The sequence below is a fragment of the Carcharodon carcharias genome (assembly GCF_017639515.1).
Source record: "Carcharodon carcharias isolate sCarCar2 chromosome X unlocalized genomic scaffold, sCarCar2.pri SUPER_X_unloc_2, whole genome shotgun sequence".
NCBI classification, from domain to species: domain Eukaryota; kingdom Metazoa; phylum Chordata; class Chondrichthyes; order Lamniformes; family Lamnidae; genus Carcharodon; species Carcharodon carcharias.
The window spans coordinates 311,223-325,241 of NW_024470875.1; positions in this window are offsets into that span (position 1 = coordinate 311,223).

A 14,019-nucleotide genomic window follows, 5' to 3' on the forward strand; every position below is an offset into this window, starting at 1 on the left:
GGAGGTTACAGAGATAGGGAGGTGTGTAGGGGACTGGAGGAGGTTACCGAGATAGGGAGGGTTGTAGGGGCTGGTGGAGGTTACAGAGATAGGGAGTGTTGTAGGGGCTGGAGGTTTTTACAGAGATAGGGAGGGTTGTAGGGGCTGGAGGAGGTTACAGAGATTGTGAGGGGTGTAGGGGCTGGAGGAGGTTACAGAGATAGGGAGGGTTGTAGGGGCTGGAGGTGGGTACAGAGATAGGGAGGGGTGTAGGAGCTGGAGGAGGTTACAGAGATAGGGAGGGGTGTAGGGACTGGAGGAGGTTACAGAGATAGGGAGGGTTTAGTGGCTGGAGGGCTTCACAGAGATAGGGAGGGGTGTAGGGGCTGGAGGAGATTACAAACATTGGGAGGGGTGTAGGGGCTGGAGCGGGTTACAGCGATAGGGAGGAGTGTAGGGGGCTGGCTGAGGTTACAGATATAGGGAGGGTTGTTGGGTCTGGACAAGGTTACAGAGATAGGGAGGTGTGTACGGGCTGGAGGAGGTTTCAGAGATAGGGAGTGTTGTACTGACCGGAGGAGATACAGAGATAGGGAGGGTTGTAGAGGTTGTAGGTGGTTTCAGAGAAAGGGAGGGTTGTAGGGACTGGAGGAGGTTACAGAGATAGGGAGTTTTGTAGAGGCTGGAGCCGGTTACAGAGATAGGGACGGTTGTAGCATTTGGATGAGGTTACAGAGATAGTGAGGGTTGTAGGGGCTGGAGGAGGTTACAGAGATAGGGAGTGTTGTCGGGGCTGGAGGAGGTTACAGAGATAGGGAGGGTTGTAGGCACTGGAGGAGGTTACAGAGATAGGGAAGGGTGTAGGGGCTGGCGGTGTTTACAGAGTTAGCGAGGGTTGTAGCGGCTGGAGGAGATTACAGAGTTAGGGAGGGTTTTGCGGGCTGGAGGATGTTACAGAGATCGGGAGGGGTGTAGGGGCTGGAGGAGGTTACAGAGATAGTGAGGTGTGTAATGGCTGAATGGGGTCACAGAGATAGGGAGGGGTGTAGGGGCAGGAGGAGGTTACAGAGATAGGGAGGGGTGTAGGGGCTGGAGGAGGTTACAGAGATAGGGAGGGTCTGGAGGGGGTCACAGAGATAGGGAGGGGTCTGGTTGTTGGAGGATGTTACAGAGATAGGGAGGGGTGTAGGGGCTGGAGGGAGTTACAGAGATAGGGAGGGGTGTAGGGGGCTGGAGGATGTTACAGAGAAAGGGAGGGATGTAGGCACTGGAGGAGGTTACAGAGATAGGGAAGGGTGTAGGGGATGGCGGAGTTTACAGAGATAGGGAGGGGTGTAGGGGCTGGAGGGCGTCACAGAGACAGGTAGGGTTGTACGGGCTGGAGGAGGTTACAGAGATAGGGAGTGTTGTATGGACTGGAGGAGGTTACAGAGATAGGGAGGGTTGTAGGGGGCTGGAGGGGGTTATGGAGATAGTGAGGGGTGTTGGGGCTGGATGAGGTTACAGAGATAGGGAGGGTTGTAGAGACTGGAGGAGGTTACAGAGATAGGGAGGGTTGTAGGGGCAGGAGGGGGTTATGGAGATAGTGAGGGGTGTTGGGGCTGGATGAGGTTACAGAGCTAGGGAGGGGTGTAGGGGCTGGAGGTTGTTACAGTGATAGGGAAGGGTGTAGGGGCTGGAGCAAGTTACAGAGATAGGGAGGGGTGTAGGGGGCTGGAGGAGGTTACAGAGATAGGGAGGGGTGTAGGTGCTGGAGGAGGTTACAGTGATAGGGAGGGGTGTAGGGGGCTGGAGGAGGTTACAGTGATAGGGAGGGTTGTAGGGGCTGGAGGAGGTTACAGAGATAGGGATAGTTGTAGGGGTCTGGAGGAGGTTACAGAGATAGGGAGGGTTGTAGAGGCTGGAGGAGGTTACAGAGATAGGGAGGGGTGTAGGAGCTGGAGGAGGTTACAGAGATAGGGAGGGTGTAGGGTCTGGAGGAGGTTACAGAGATAGGGTGGGTTGTAGGGGCTGGAGGAGATTACAGAGATAGGGAGGGTTGTAGGGGGCTGGAGGAGCTTACAGGGATAGGGTGAGTTGTAGAGGGCTGGTGGAGGTTACAGGGATAGGGAGGGTTGTAGGGGCTGGAGGAGGTTACAGAGATAGGGAGGGGTGTAGGGGCTGCTGGAGGTTAAGGAGATAGGGAGGGTTGTAGGGGCTGGAGTAGGTTACAGAGATAGGGAGGGGTGTAGGGGCTGGAGGGCGTCACAGAGACAGGTAGGGTTGTAGGTTCTGGAGGAGGTTACAGAGATAGGGAGGGTTGTATGGACTGGAGGAGGTTACAGAGATAGGGAGGGTTGTAGGGGGCTGGAGGGGGTTATGGAGATAGTGAGGGGTGTTGGGGCTGGATGAGGTTACAGAAATAGGGAGGGTTGTAGGGACTGGAGGAGGTTACAGAGATAGGGAGGGCTGTAGGGGCTGGAGGAGGTTATGGAGATAGTGAGGGGTGTTGGGGCTGGATGAGGTTACAGAGATAGGGAGGGGTGTCGGGGCTGGAGGTTGTTACAGTGATAGGGAAGGGTGTAGGGGCTGGAGGAAGTTACAGAGATAGGGAGGGGTGTAGTGGGCTGGAGGAGGTTACAGAGATAGGTTGGGTTTTAGGGGCTGGAGTAGATTACAGAGTTAGGGAGGGGTGTAGGGGGCTGGCGGAGGTTACAGTGATAGGGAGGGTTGTAGGGGCTGGAGGAGGTAACAGAGATAGGGATGGTTGTAGGGGTCTGGAGGAGGTTACAGAGATAGGGAGGGTTGTAGAGGCTGGAGGAGGTTACAGAGATAGGGAGGGGTGTAGGAGCTGGAGGAGGTTACAGAGATCGGGAGGGTGTAGGGGCTGGAGGAGGTTACAGAGATAGGGTGGGTTGTAGCGGCTGGAGGAGATTACAGAGATAGGGAGGGTTGTAGGGGGCTGGAGGAGGTTACAGGGATAGGGTGAGCTGTAGAGGGCTGGTGGAGGTTACAGAGATAGGGAGGGTTGTAGGGGCTGGAGGAGGTTACAGAGATAGGGAGGGGTGTAGGGGCTGGAGGAGGTTAAGGAGATAGGTAGGGTTGTAGGGGCTGGAGGAGGTTACAGAGATATGTAGGGGTGTAGGGGCGGGAGGAGGTTACAGAGATAGGGAGGGTTGTAGGGGCTGGAGGAGTTTACAGAGATAGGTAGGGGTGTTAGGGCTTGAGGAGGTTACAGAGATAAGAGGGGTGTAGTGACTGGAGGAGGTTACAGAGATATGGAGGGTTGTAGGGGCTGGAGGAGGTTACAGAGATAGGGAGGGTTGTAGGGGGCTGGAGGAGGTTACAGAGATAGGGATGGTTGTAGAGGCTGGAGGAGGTTACAGAGATAGGGAGCGGTGTAGGGGCTGGAGGAGGTTACAGAGATAGGTAGGGTTGTAGGGGCTGAAGGAGGGTACAGAGATAGGGAGGGTTGTAGGGGCTGGAGTAGGTTACAGAGATAGGGAGGGTTGTAGGGTCTGAAGGAGGTTACAGAGATAGTGAGGGGTGTAGGGGCTGGATGAGGTTACAGAGAGAGTGAGTGGTATAGGGGCTGGAGGTGGTTACAGAGATAGGGAGGGGTTTAGGGGCTGGAGGAAGTTACAGAGATAGGGAGTGGTATAGGGGCTGGAGGTGGTCACAGAGATAGGGGGGGGTGTAGGGGCTGGAGGAGGTTACGGAGATAGGGAGGGTTGTAGGGGCTGGAGGAGGTTACAGAGATAGGTAGGTGTGTTAGGGCTGGAGGCGGTTACAGAGATAGGGAGGGGTGTTAGGGCTGGAGGAGGTTACAGCGATAGGGAGGGGTGTATGGACTGGAGGAGGTTACAGAGATAGGGAGGGGTGTAGGGGCTGGAGGAGGTTACAGAGATAGGGATCGTTGTAGGGGCTTGAGGAGCGTACAGAGATAGGGAGGGGTGTAGGAGCTGGAGGAGGTTAAAGAGATAGGGAGGTGTGTTAGGGCTGGAGGCGGTTACAGAGATAGGGAGGGGTGTAGTGACTGGAGGAGGTTACAGAGATAGGGAGGGGTGTAGGGGCTGGAGCACGTTACAGAGATAGGGAGGGTTGTAGGGGCTGGAGGAGGTTAAAGAGATAGGGAGGGGTGTCGGGGTTGGAGGAGGTGAAAGAGATAGGGAGGTGTGTAGCGGACTGGAGGAGGTTACCGAGATAGGGCGGGTTGTAGGGGCTGGTGGAGGTTACAGAGATAGGGAGGGTTGTAGGGGCTGGAGGTTTTTACAGAGATAGGGAGGGTTGTAGGGGCTGGAGGAGGTTACAGAGATTGTGAGGGGTGTAGGGGCTGGAGGAGGTTACAGAGATAGGGAGGGTTGTAGGGGCTGGATTTGGGTACAGAGATAGGGAGGGTTGTCGGAGCTGGAGGAGGTTACAGAGATAGGGAGGAGTGTAGGGACTGGAGGAGGTTACAGAGATATGGAGGGGTGTAGTGGCTGGAGGGCTTCTCAGAGATAGGGAGGGGTGTAGGGGCTGGAGGAGATTACAAACATTGGGAGGGGTGTAGGGGCTGAAGTGGGTTACAGCGATAGGGAGGAGTGTGGGGGGCTGGATGAGGTTACAGATATAGGGAGGGTTGTTGGGGCTGGACAAGGTTACAGAGATAGGGAGGGGTGTATGGGCTGGAGGAGGTTTCAGAGATAGGAAGTGTTGTAGGGACCGGAGGAGATACAGAGATAGGGAGGGTTGTAGAGGTTGTAGGTGGTTTCAGAGAAAGGGAGGGTTGTAGGGACTGGAGGAGTTTACAGAGATAGGGAGGGTTGTAGAGGCTGGAGCCGGTTACAGAGATAGGGACGGTTGTAGCATTTGGATGAGGTTACAGAGATAGTGAGTGTTGTAGGGGCTGGAGGAGGTTACAGAGATAGGGAGTGTTGTCGGGGTTGGAGGAGGTTACAGAGATAGGGAGGGTTGTAGGTTCTGGAGGAGGTTACAGAGTTAGCGAGGGTTGTAGCGGCTGGAGGAGATTACAGAGTTAGGGAGGGTTTTGCTGGCTGGAGGATGTTACAGAGATCGGGAGGGGTGTAGGGGCTGAAGGAGGTTACAGAGATAGGGAGGTGTGTAGGGGCTGGAGGAGATTACAAAAATAGGGAGTGGTGTAGGGGCTGGATGAGGTTAAAGAGATAGGGAGGGGCTGGAGGGGGTCACAGAGATAGGGAGGGGTCTGGTTGTTGGAGGATGTTACAGAGATAGGGAGGGGTGTAGGGGCTGGAGGGAGTTACAGAGATAGGGAGGGGTGTAGGGGGCTGGAGGATGTTACAGAGAAAGGGAGGGATGTAGGCACTGGAGGAGGTTACAGAGATAGGGAAGGGTGTAGGGGCTGGAGGAGTTTACAGAGTTAGCGAGGGTTGTAGCGGCTGGAGGAGATTACAGAGTTAGGGAGGGTTTTGCGGGCTGGAGGATGTTACAGAGATCGGGAGGGGTGTACGGGCTGGAGGAGGTTACAGAGATAGGGACGTGTGTAGTGGCTGGATGGGGTCACAGAGTTAGGGAGGGGTGTAGGGGCTGGAGGAGATTACAAACATAGGGAGGGGTGTAGGGGCTGGAGGAGGTTACAGAGATAGGGCGGGTTCTGGTTGTTGGAGGATGTTACAGAGATAGGGAGGGGTGTAGGGGGCTGGAGGATGTTACAGAGAAAGGGAGGGATGTAGGCACTGGCGGAGGTTACAGAGATAGGGAAGGGTGTAGGGGCTGGCGGAGTTTACAGAGATAGGGAGGGGTGTAGGGGCTGGAGGAGGTTACAGAGATAGGGAGGGGCTGGAGGGGGTCACAGAGATAGGGAGGGTTCTGGTTGTTGGAGGAGGTTACAGAGATAGGGAGGGTTGTAGGGACTGGAGGAGGTTACAGAGATAGGGAGGGTTGTAGGGGGCTGGAGGGGGTTACAGGGATAGGGAGGTTTGTAGGGGGCTGGAGGAGGTTACAGAGATAGGTTGGGTTTTAGGGGCTGGATTAGATTACAGAGATAGGGAAGGTTGTAGGGGGCTGGCGGAGGTTACAGGGATAGGGAGCCTTGTAGGGGCTGGAGGAGGTTACACAGATAGGGAGGTTTGTAGTGGCTGGAGGAGGTTATGGAGATAGGGAGGGTTGTAGGGGCTGGAGGAGGTTATAGAGATAGTGAGGGGTGTTGGGGCTGGATGAGGTTACAGAGATAGGGAGGGGTGTAGGGGCTGGAGGTTGTTACAGAGATAGGGAAGGGTGTAGGGGCTGGAGGAAGTTACAGAGATAGGGAGGGGTGTAGGGGGCTGGAGGAGGTTACAGAGATAGGGAGGGGTGTAGGTGCTGGAGGAGGTTACAGAGCTAAGGAGGGGTGTAGGGGGCTGGAGGAGGTTACAGTGATAGGGAGGGTTGTAGGGGCTGGAGGAGGTTACAGAGATAGGGATGGTTGTAGGGGGCTGGAGGAGGTTACAGAGATAGGCAGGGTTGTAGAGGCTGGAGCAGTTTACAGAGATTGGGAGGGGTGTTGGATCTGGAGGAGGTTACAGACATAGGGATGGTGTAGGGGCTGGAGGAGCTTACAGAGATAGGGTGGGTTGTAGGGGCTGGAGGAGATTACAGAGATAGGGAGGGTTGTAGGTGGTTGGAGGAGGTTACAGGGATAGGGTGAGTTGTAGAGGGCTGGAGGAGGTTACAGAGATAGGGAGGGTTGTAGGTGCTGGAGGAGGTTACAGAGATAGGGAGGGGTGTAGGGGCTGGAGGAGGTTAAGTAGATAGGGAGGGCTGTAGGGGCTGGAGGAGGTTACAGTGATATGTAGGGGTGTAGGGGCTGGAGGAGGTTACAGAGATAGGGAGGGTTGTAGGGGCTGGAGGAGGTTACAGAGATAGGTAGGGTTGTTAGGGCTTGAGGAGGTTACAGAGATAGGGAGGGGTTTAGTGACTGGAGGAGGTTACAGAGATAGGGATTGTTGTAGAGGCTGGAGGAGGTTACAGAGATAGGGAGGGGTGTAGGGGCTGGAGGAGGTTACAGAGATAGTGAGGGGTGTAGGGGCTGGATGAGGTTACAGAGAGAGTGAGTGGTATAGGGGCTGGAGGTGTTTACAGAGATAGGGAGGGGTTTAGGGGCTGGAGGAAGTTACAGAGATAGGGAGTGGTATAGGGACTGGAGGAGGTTACAGAGATAGGGAGGGTTGTAGGGGCTGGAGGGGGTTATGGAGATAGTGAGGGGTGTTGGGGCTGGATGAGGTTACAGAGATAGGGAGGTGTGTAGGGGCTGGAGGTTGTTACAGTGATAGGGAAGGGTGTAGGGGCTGGAGGAAGTTACAGAGATAGGGAGGGGTGTAGGGGGCTGGAGGAGGTTACAGAGATAGGTTGGGTTTTAGGGGCTGGAGCAGATTACAGAGATAGGGAGGGTTGTAGGGGGCTGGCGGAGGTTACCGGGATAGGTAGCGTTGTAGGGGCTGGAGGAGGTTACAGAGATAGGGAGGGGTGTAGTGGCTGGAGGAGGTTATGGAGATAGGGAGGGTTGTAGGGGCTGGAGGAGGTTATGGAGATAGTGAGGGGTGTTGGGGCTGGATGAGGTTATAGAGATAGGGAGGGGTGTAGGGGCTGGAGGTTGTTACAGTGATAGGGAAGGGTGTAGGGGCTGGAGGAAGTTACAGAGATAGGGAGGGGTGTAGGGGGCTGGAGGAGGTTACAGAGATAGGGAGGGGTGTAGGTGCTGGAGGAGGTTACAGCGATAGGGAGGGGTGTAGGGGGCTGGAGGAGGTTACAGTGATAGGGAGGTTTGTAGGGGCTGGAGGAGGTTACAGAGATAGGGATGGTTGTAGGGGTCTGGAGGAGGTTACAGAGATAGGGAGGTTTGTAGAGGCTGGAGGAGGTTACAGAGATAGGGAGGGGTGTAGGAGCTGGAGGAGGTTACAGAGATAGGGAGGGTGTAGGGGCTGGAGGAGGTTACAGAGATAGGGTGGGTTGTAGGGGCTGGAGTAGATTACAGAGATAGGGACGGTTGTAGGGGGCTGGAGGAGGTTACAGGGATAGGGTGAGTTGTATTGGGCTGGAGGAGGTTACAGAGATAGGGAGGGTTGTAGGGGCTGGAGGAGGTTACAGAGATAGGGAGGGGTGTAGGGGCTGGTGGAGGTTAAGGAGATAGGGAGGGTTGTAGGGGCTGGAGGAGGTTACAGAGATATGTAGGGGTGTAGGGGCGGGAGGAGGTTACAGAGATAGGGAGTGTTGTAGGGGCTGGAGGAGGTTACAGAGATAGGTAGGGGTGTTAGGGCTTGAGGAGGTTAAAGAGATAAGAGGGGTGTAGTGACTGGAGGAGGTTACAGAGATAGGGAGGGTTGTAAGGGCTGGAGGAGGTTACAGAGATAGGGAGGGTTGTAGGGGGCTGGAGGAGGTTACAGAGATAGGGATGGTTGTAGAGGCTGGAGGAGGTTACAGAGATAGGGAGCGGTGTAGGGGCTGGAGGAGGTTACAGAGATAGGTAGGGTTGTAGGGGCTGAAGGAGGTTACAGAGATAGTGAGGGGTGTAGGGGCTGGAGGTGGTTACAGAGATAGGGAGGGGTTTAGGGGCTGGAGGAAGTTACAGAGATAGGGAGTGGTATAGGGGCTGGAGGTGGTTACAGAGATAGGGACTGGTGTAGGGGCTGGAGGAGGTTACGGAGATAGGGAGGGTTGTAGGGGCTGGAGGAGGTTACAGAGATAGGTAGTTGTGTTAGGGCTGGAGGCGGTTACAGAGATAGGGATGGGTGTCAGGGCTGGAGGAGGTTACAGAGATAGGGAGGGGTGTAGGGGCTGGAGGAGGTTACAGAGATAGGGAGGGGTGTAGGGGCTGGAGGAGGTTACAGAGATAGGGATGGTTGTAGGGGCTGGAGGAGCGTACAGAGATAGGGAGGGGTGTAGGTGCTGGAGCAGGTTAAAGAGATAGGGAGGGGTGTAGGGGCTGGAGGAGATAACAGAGATAGGTAGGTGTGTTAGGGCTGGAGCGGTTACAGAGATAGGGAGGGGTGTAGTGACTGGAGGAGGTTACAGAGATAGGGAGGGGTGTAGGGGCTGGAGGACGTTACAGAGATAGGGAGGGTTGTAGGGTCTGGAGGAGGGTACAGAGATAGGGAGGGGTGTAGGAGCTGGAGGAGGTTAAAGAGATAGGGAGGGGTGTCGGTGCTGGAGGAGGTTACAGATATAGGGTGGTGTGTAGGGGACTGGAGGAGGTTACCGAGATAGGGCGGGTTGTAGGGGCTGGTGGAGGTTACAGAGATAGGGAGGGTTGTAGGGGCTGGAGGTTTTTACAGAGATAAGGAGGGTTGTAGGGGCTGGAGGAGGTTACAGAGATTGTGAGGGGTGTAGGGGCTGGAGGAGGTTACAGAGATAGGGAGGGTTGTAGGGGCTGGAGGTGGGTACAGAGATAGGGAGGGTTGTAGGAGCTGGAGGAGGTTACAGAGATAGGGACGGGTGTAGGGACTGGAGGAGTTTACAGAGATAGGGAGGGGTGTAGTGGCTGGAGGGCTTCACAGAGATAGGGAGGGGTGTAGGGGCTGGAGGAGATTACAAGCATTGGGAGGGGTGTAGGGGCTGAAGGAGGTTACAGCGATAGGGAGGAGTGTAGGGGGCTGGATGAGGTTACAGATATCGGGAGGGTTGTTGGGGCTGGACAAGGTCACAGAGATAGGGAGGGGTGTAGGGGCTGGAGGAGGTTTCAGAGATAGGGAGGTGTGTAGGGGCTGGAGGAGGTTTCAGATATAGGGAGTGTTGTAGGGACTGGAGGAGATACAGAGATAGGGAGGGTTGTAGAGGTTGTAGGTGGTTTCAGAGAAAGGGAGGGTTGTAGGGACTGGAGGAGGTTACAGAGATAGGGAGGGTTGTAGAGGCTGGAGCCGGTTACAGAGATAGGGACGGTTGTAGCATTTGGATGAGGTTACAGAGATAGTGAGGGTTGTAGGGGCTGGAGGAGGTTACAGAGATAGGGAGTGTTGTCGGGGCTGGAGGAGGTTACAGAGATAGGGAGGGTTGTAGGTTCTGGAGGAGGTTACAGAGTTAGCGAGGGTTGTAGCGGCTGGAGGAGATTACAGAGTTAGGGAGGGTTTTGCGGGATGGAGGATGTTAAAGAGATCGGGAGGGGTGTAGGGGCTGGAGGAGGTTACAGAGATAGGGAGGTGTGTAGTGGCTGGAGGAGGTTATAGAGATAGTGAGGGGTGTTGGTGCTGAATGAGGTTACAGAGATAGGGAGGGGTGTAGTGGCTGGAGGTTGTTACAGAGATAGGGAAGGGTGTAGGGGCTGGAGCAAGTTACAGAGATAGGGAGGGGTGTAGGGGGCTGGAGGAGGTTACAGAGATAGGGAGGGGTGTAGGTGCTGGAGGAGGTTACAGAGCTAGGGAGGGGTGTAGGGGGCTGGAGGAGGTTACAGTGATAGGGAGGTTTGTAGGGGCTGGAGGAGGTTACAGAGATAGGGATGGTTGTAGGGGGCTGGAGGAGGTTACAGAGATAGGGAGGGTTGTAGAGGCTGGAGGAGTTTACAGAGATAGGGAGGGGTGTAGGAGCTGGAGGAGGTTACAGTGATAGGGATGGTGTAGGGGCTGGAGGAGGTTACAGAGATAGGGTGGGTTGTAGGGGCTGGAGGAGATTACAGAGATAGGGAGGGTTGTAGGGGTCTGGAGGAGGTTACAGGGATAGGGTGAGTTGTAGAGGGCTGGAGGAGGTTACAGAGATAGGGAGGGTTTTAGGGGCTGGAGGAGGTTACAGAGATAGGGAGGGGTGTAGGGGCTGGAGGAGGTTAAGGAGATAGGGAGGGTTGTAGGGGCTGGAGGAGGTTACACAGATAGGTAGGGGTGTTAGGGCTTGAGGAGGTTACAGAGATAGGGAGGGGTGTAGTGACTGGAGGAGGTTACAGAGATAGGGATGGTTGTAGAGGCTGGAGGAGGTTACAGAGATAGGGAGGGGTGTAGGGGCTGGAGGAGGTTACAGAGATAGGTAGGTTGTAGCGGCTGAAGGAGGGTACAGAGATAGGGAGGGTTGTAGGGGCTGGAGGAGGTTACAGAGATAGGGAGGGTTGTAGAGGCTGGAGGAGGTTACAGAGATAGTGAGGGGTGTACTTGCTGGATGAGGTTACAGAGAGAGTGAGTGGTATAGGGGCTGGAGGTGTTTACAGAGATAGGGATGGGTTTAGGGGCTGGAGGAAGTTACAGAGATAGGGAGTGGTATAGGGGCTGGAGGAGGTTACAGAGATAGGGAGGGGTGTAGGGGCTGGAGGAGGTTACAGAGATAGGGAGGGATGTAATGGCTGGAGGAGATTACAGAGATAGGGAGAGTTGTAGGGGCTGGAGGAGCGTACAGAGATAGGGAGGGGTGTAGGAGCTGGAGGAGGTTAAAGAGATAGGGAGGGGTGTAGGGGCTGGAGGAGGTTACAGAGATAGGTAGGTGTGTTAGGGCTGGAGGCGGTTACAGAGTTAGGGAGGGGTGTAGTGACTGGAGGAGGTTACAGAGATAGGGAGGGGTGTAGGGGCTGGAGGACGTTACAGAGACAGGGAGGGTTGTAGGGGCTGGAGGAGGGTACAGAGATAGGGAGGGGTGTAGGAGCTGGAGGAGGTTAAAGAGATAGGGAGGGGTGTCGTGGCTGGAGGAGGTTACAGAGATAGGGAGGTGTGTAGGGGACTGGAGGAGGTTACCGAGATAGGGAGGGTTGTAGGGGCTGCTGGAGGTTACAGAGATAGGGGGGGTTGTAGGGGCTGGAGGTTTTTACAGAGATAGGGTGGGTTGTAGGGGCTGGAGGAGGTTATAGAGGTTGTGAGGGGTGTAGGGGCTGGAGGAGGTTACAGAGATAGGGAGGGTTGTAGGGGCTGGAGGTGGGTACAGAGATAGGGAGGGGTGTAGGAGCTGGAGGAGGTTACAGAGATAGGGAGGGGTGTAGGGCCTGGAGGAGGTTACAGAGATAGGGAGGGGTGTAGTGGCTGGAGGTCTTCACAGAGATAGGGAGGGGTGTAGGTGCTGGAGGAGATTACAACCATTGGGAGGGGTGTAGGCGCTGGAGGGGGTTACAGCGATAGGGAGGAGTGTAGGGGGCTGGATGAGGTTACAGATATAGGGAGGATTTTTGGGGCTGGACAAGGTTACAGAGATAGGGAGGGGTGTAGGGGCTGGAGGAGCTTTCAGAGATAGGGAGTATTGTAGGGACCGGAGGAGATACAGAGATAGGGAAGGTTGTAGAGGTTGTAGGTGGTTTCAGAGACAGGGAGGGTTGTAGGGACGGGAGGAGGTTACAGAGATAGGGAGGGTTGTAGAGGCTGGAGCCGGTTACAGAGATAGGGACGGTTGTAGCATTTGGATGAGGTTACAGAGATAGTGAGGGTTGTAGGGGCTGGAGGAGGTTACAGAGATAGGGAGTGTTGTCGGGGCTGGAGGAGGTTACAGAGGTAGGGAGGGTTGTAGGTTCTGGAGGAGGTTACAGAGTTAGCGAGGGTTGTAGCGGCTGGAGGAGATTACAGAGTTAGGGAGGGTTTTGCGGGCTGGAGGATGTTACAGAGATCGGGAGGGGTGTAGGGGCTGGAGGATGTTACAGAGATAGGGAGGTGTGTAGTGGCTGGATGGGGTCACAGAGATAGGGAGGGGTGTAGGGGCTGGAGGAGATTACAAACATAGGGAGGGGTGTAGGGGCTGGAGGAGTTTACAGAGATAGGGAGGGGCTGGACGGGGTCACAGAGATAGGGAGGGGTCTGGTTGTTGGATGATGTTACAGAGATAGGGAGGGGTGTAGGTGCTGGAGGGAGTTACAGAGATAGGGAGTGTTGTCGGGGCTGGAGGAGGTTACAGAGATAGGGAAGTGTGTAGGGGCTGGCGGAGTTTACAGAGTTAGCGAGGGTTGTAGCGGCTGGAGGAGATTACAGAGTTAGGGAGGGTTTTGCGGGCTGGAGGATGTTACAGAGATCGGGAGGGGTGTAGGGGCTGGAGGAGGTTACAGAGATAGGGAGGTGTGTAGTGGCTGGATGGGGTCACAGAGATAGGGAGGGGTGTAGGGGCTGGAGGAGATTACAAACATAGGGAGGGGTGTAGGGTCTGGAGGAGGTTACAGAGATAGGGAGGGGCTGGAGGGGGTCACAAAGATAGGGAGGGTTCTGGTTGTTGGAGGATGTTACAGAGATAGGGAGGGGTATAGGGGCTGGAGGGAGTTACAGAGATAGAGAGGGGTGTAGGGGCTGGAGGAGGTTACAGAGATAGGGAAGGGTGTAGGGGCTGGCGGAGTTTACAGAGATAGGGAGGGGTGTAGGGGCTGGAGGGCGTCACAGAGACAGGTAGGGTTGTAGGGGCTGGAGGAGGTTACAGAGATAGTGAGGGTTGTAGTGACTGGAGGAGGTTACAGAGATAGGGAGGGTTGTAGGGGGCTGGAGGGGGTTACCGGGATAGGGAGGTTTGTAGGGGGCTGGAGGAGGTTACAGAGATAGGTTGGGTTTTAGGGGCTGGAGGAGGTTACAGGGATAGGGAGAGTTGTAGGGGCTGGAGGAGGTTACAGAGATAGGGATGGTTGTAGGGGGCTGGCGGAGGTTACAGGGATAGGGAGCGTTGTAGGGGCTGGACAAGGTTACAGAGATAGGGAGGGGTGTAGGGGCTGGAGGAGGTTTCAGAGATAGGGAGTGTTGTAGTGACCGGAGGAGATACAGAGATTGGGAGGGTTGTAGAGGTTGTAGGTGGTTTCAGAGAAAGGGAGGGTTGTAGGGACTCGAGGAGGTTACAGAGATAGGGAGGGTTGTAGAGGCTGGAGCCGGTTACAGAGATAGGGACGGTTGTAGCATTTGGATGAGGTTACAGAGATAGTGAGGGTTGTAGGGGCTGGAGGAGGTTACAGAGATAGGGAGTGTTGTCGGGGCTGGAGGAGGTTACAGAGATAGGGAGGGTTGTAGGTTCTGGAGGCGGTTACAGAGTTAGCGAGGGTTGTAGCGGCTGGAGGAGATTACAGAGTTAGGGAGGGTTTTGCGGGCTGGAGGATGTTTCAGAGATCGGGAGGGGTGTAGGGGCTGGAGTAGGTTACAGAGATAGGGAGGTGTGTAGTGGCTGGATGGGGTCACAGAGATAGGGAGGGGTGTAGGGGCTGGAGGA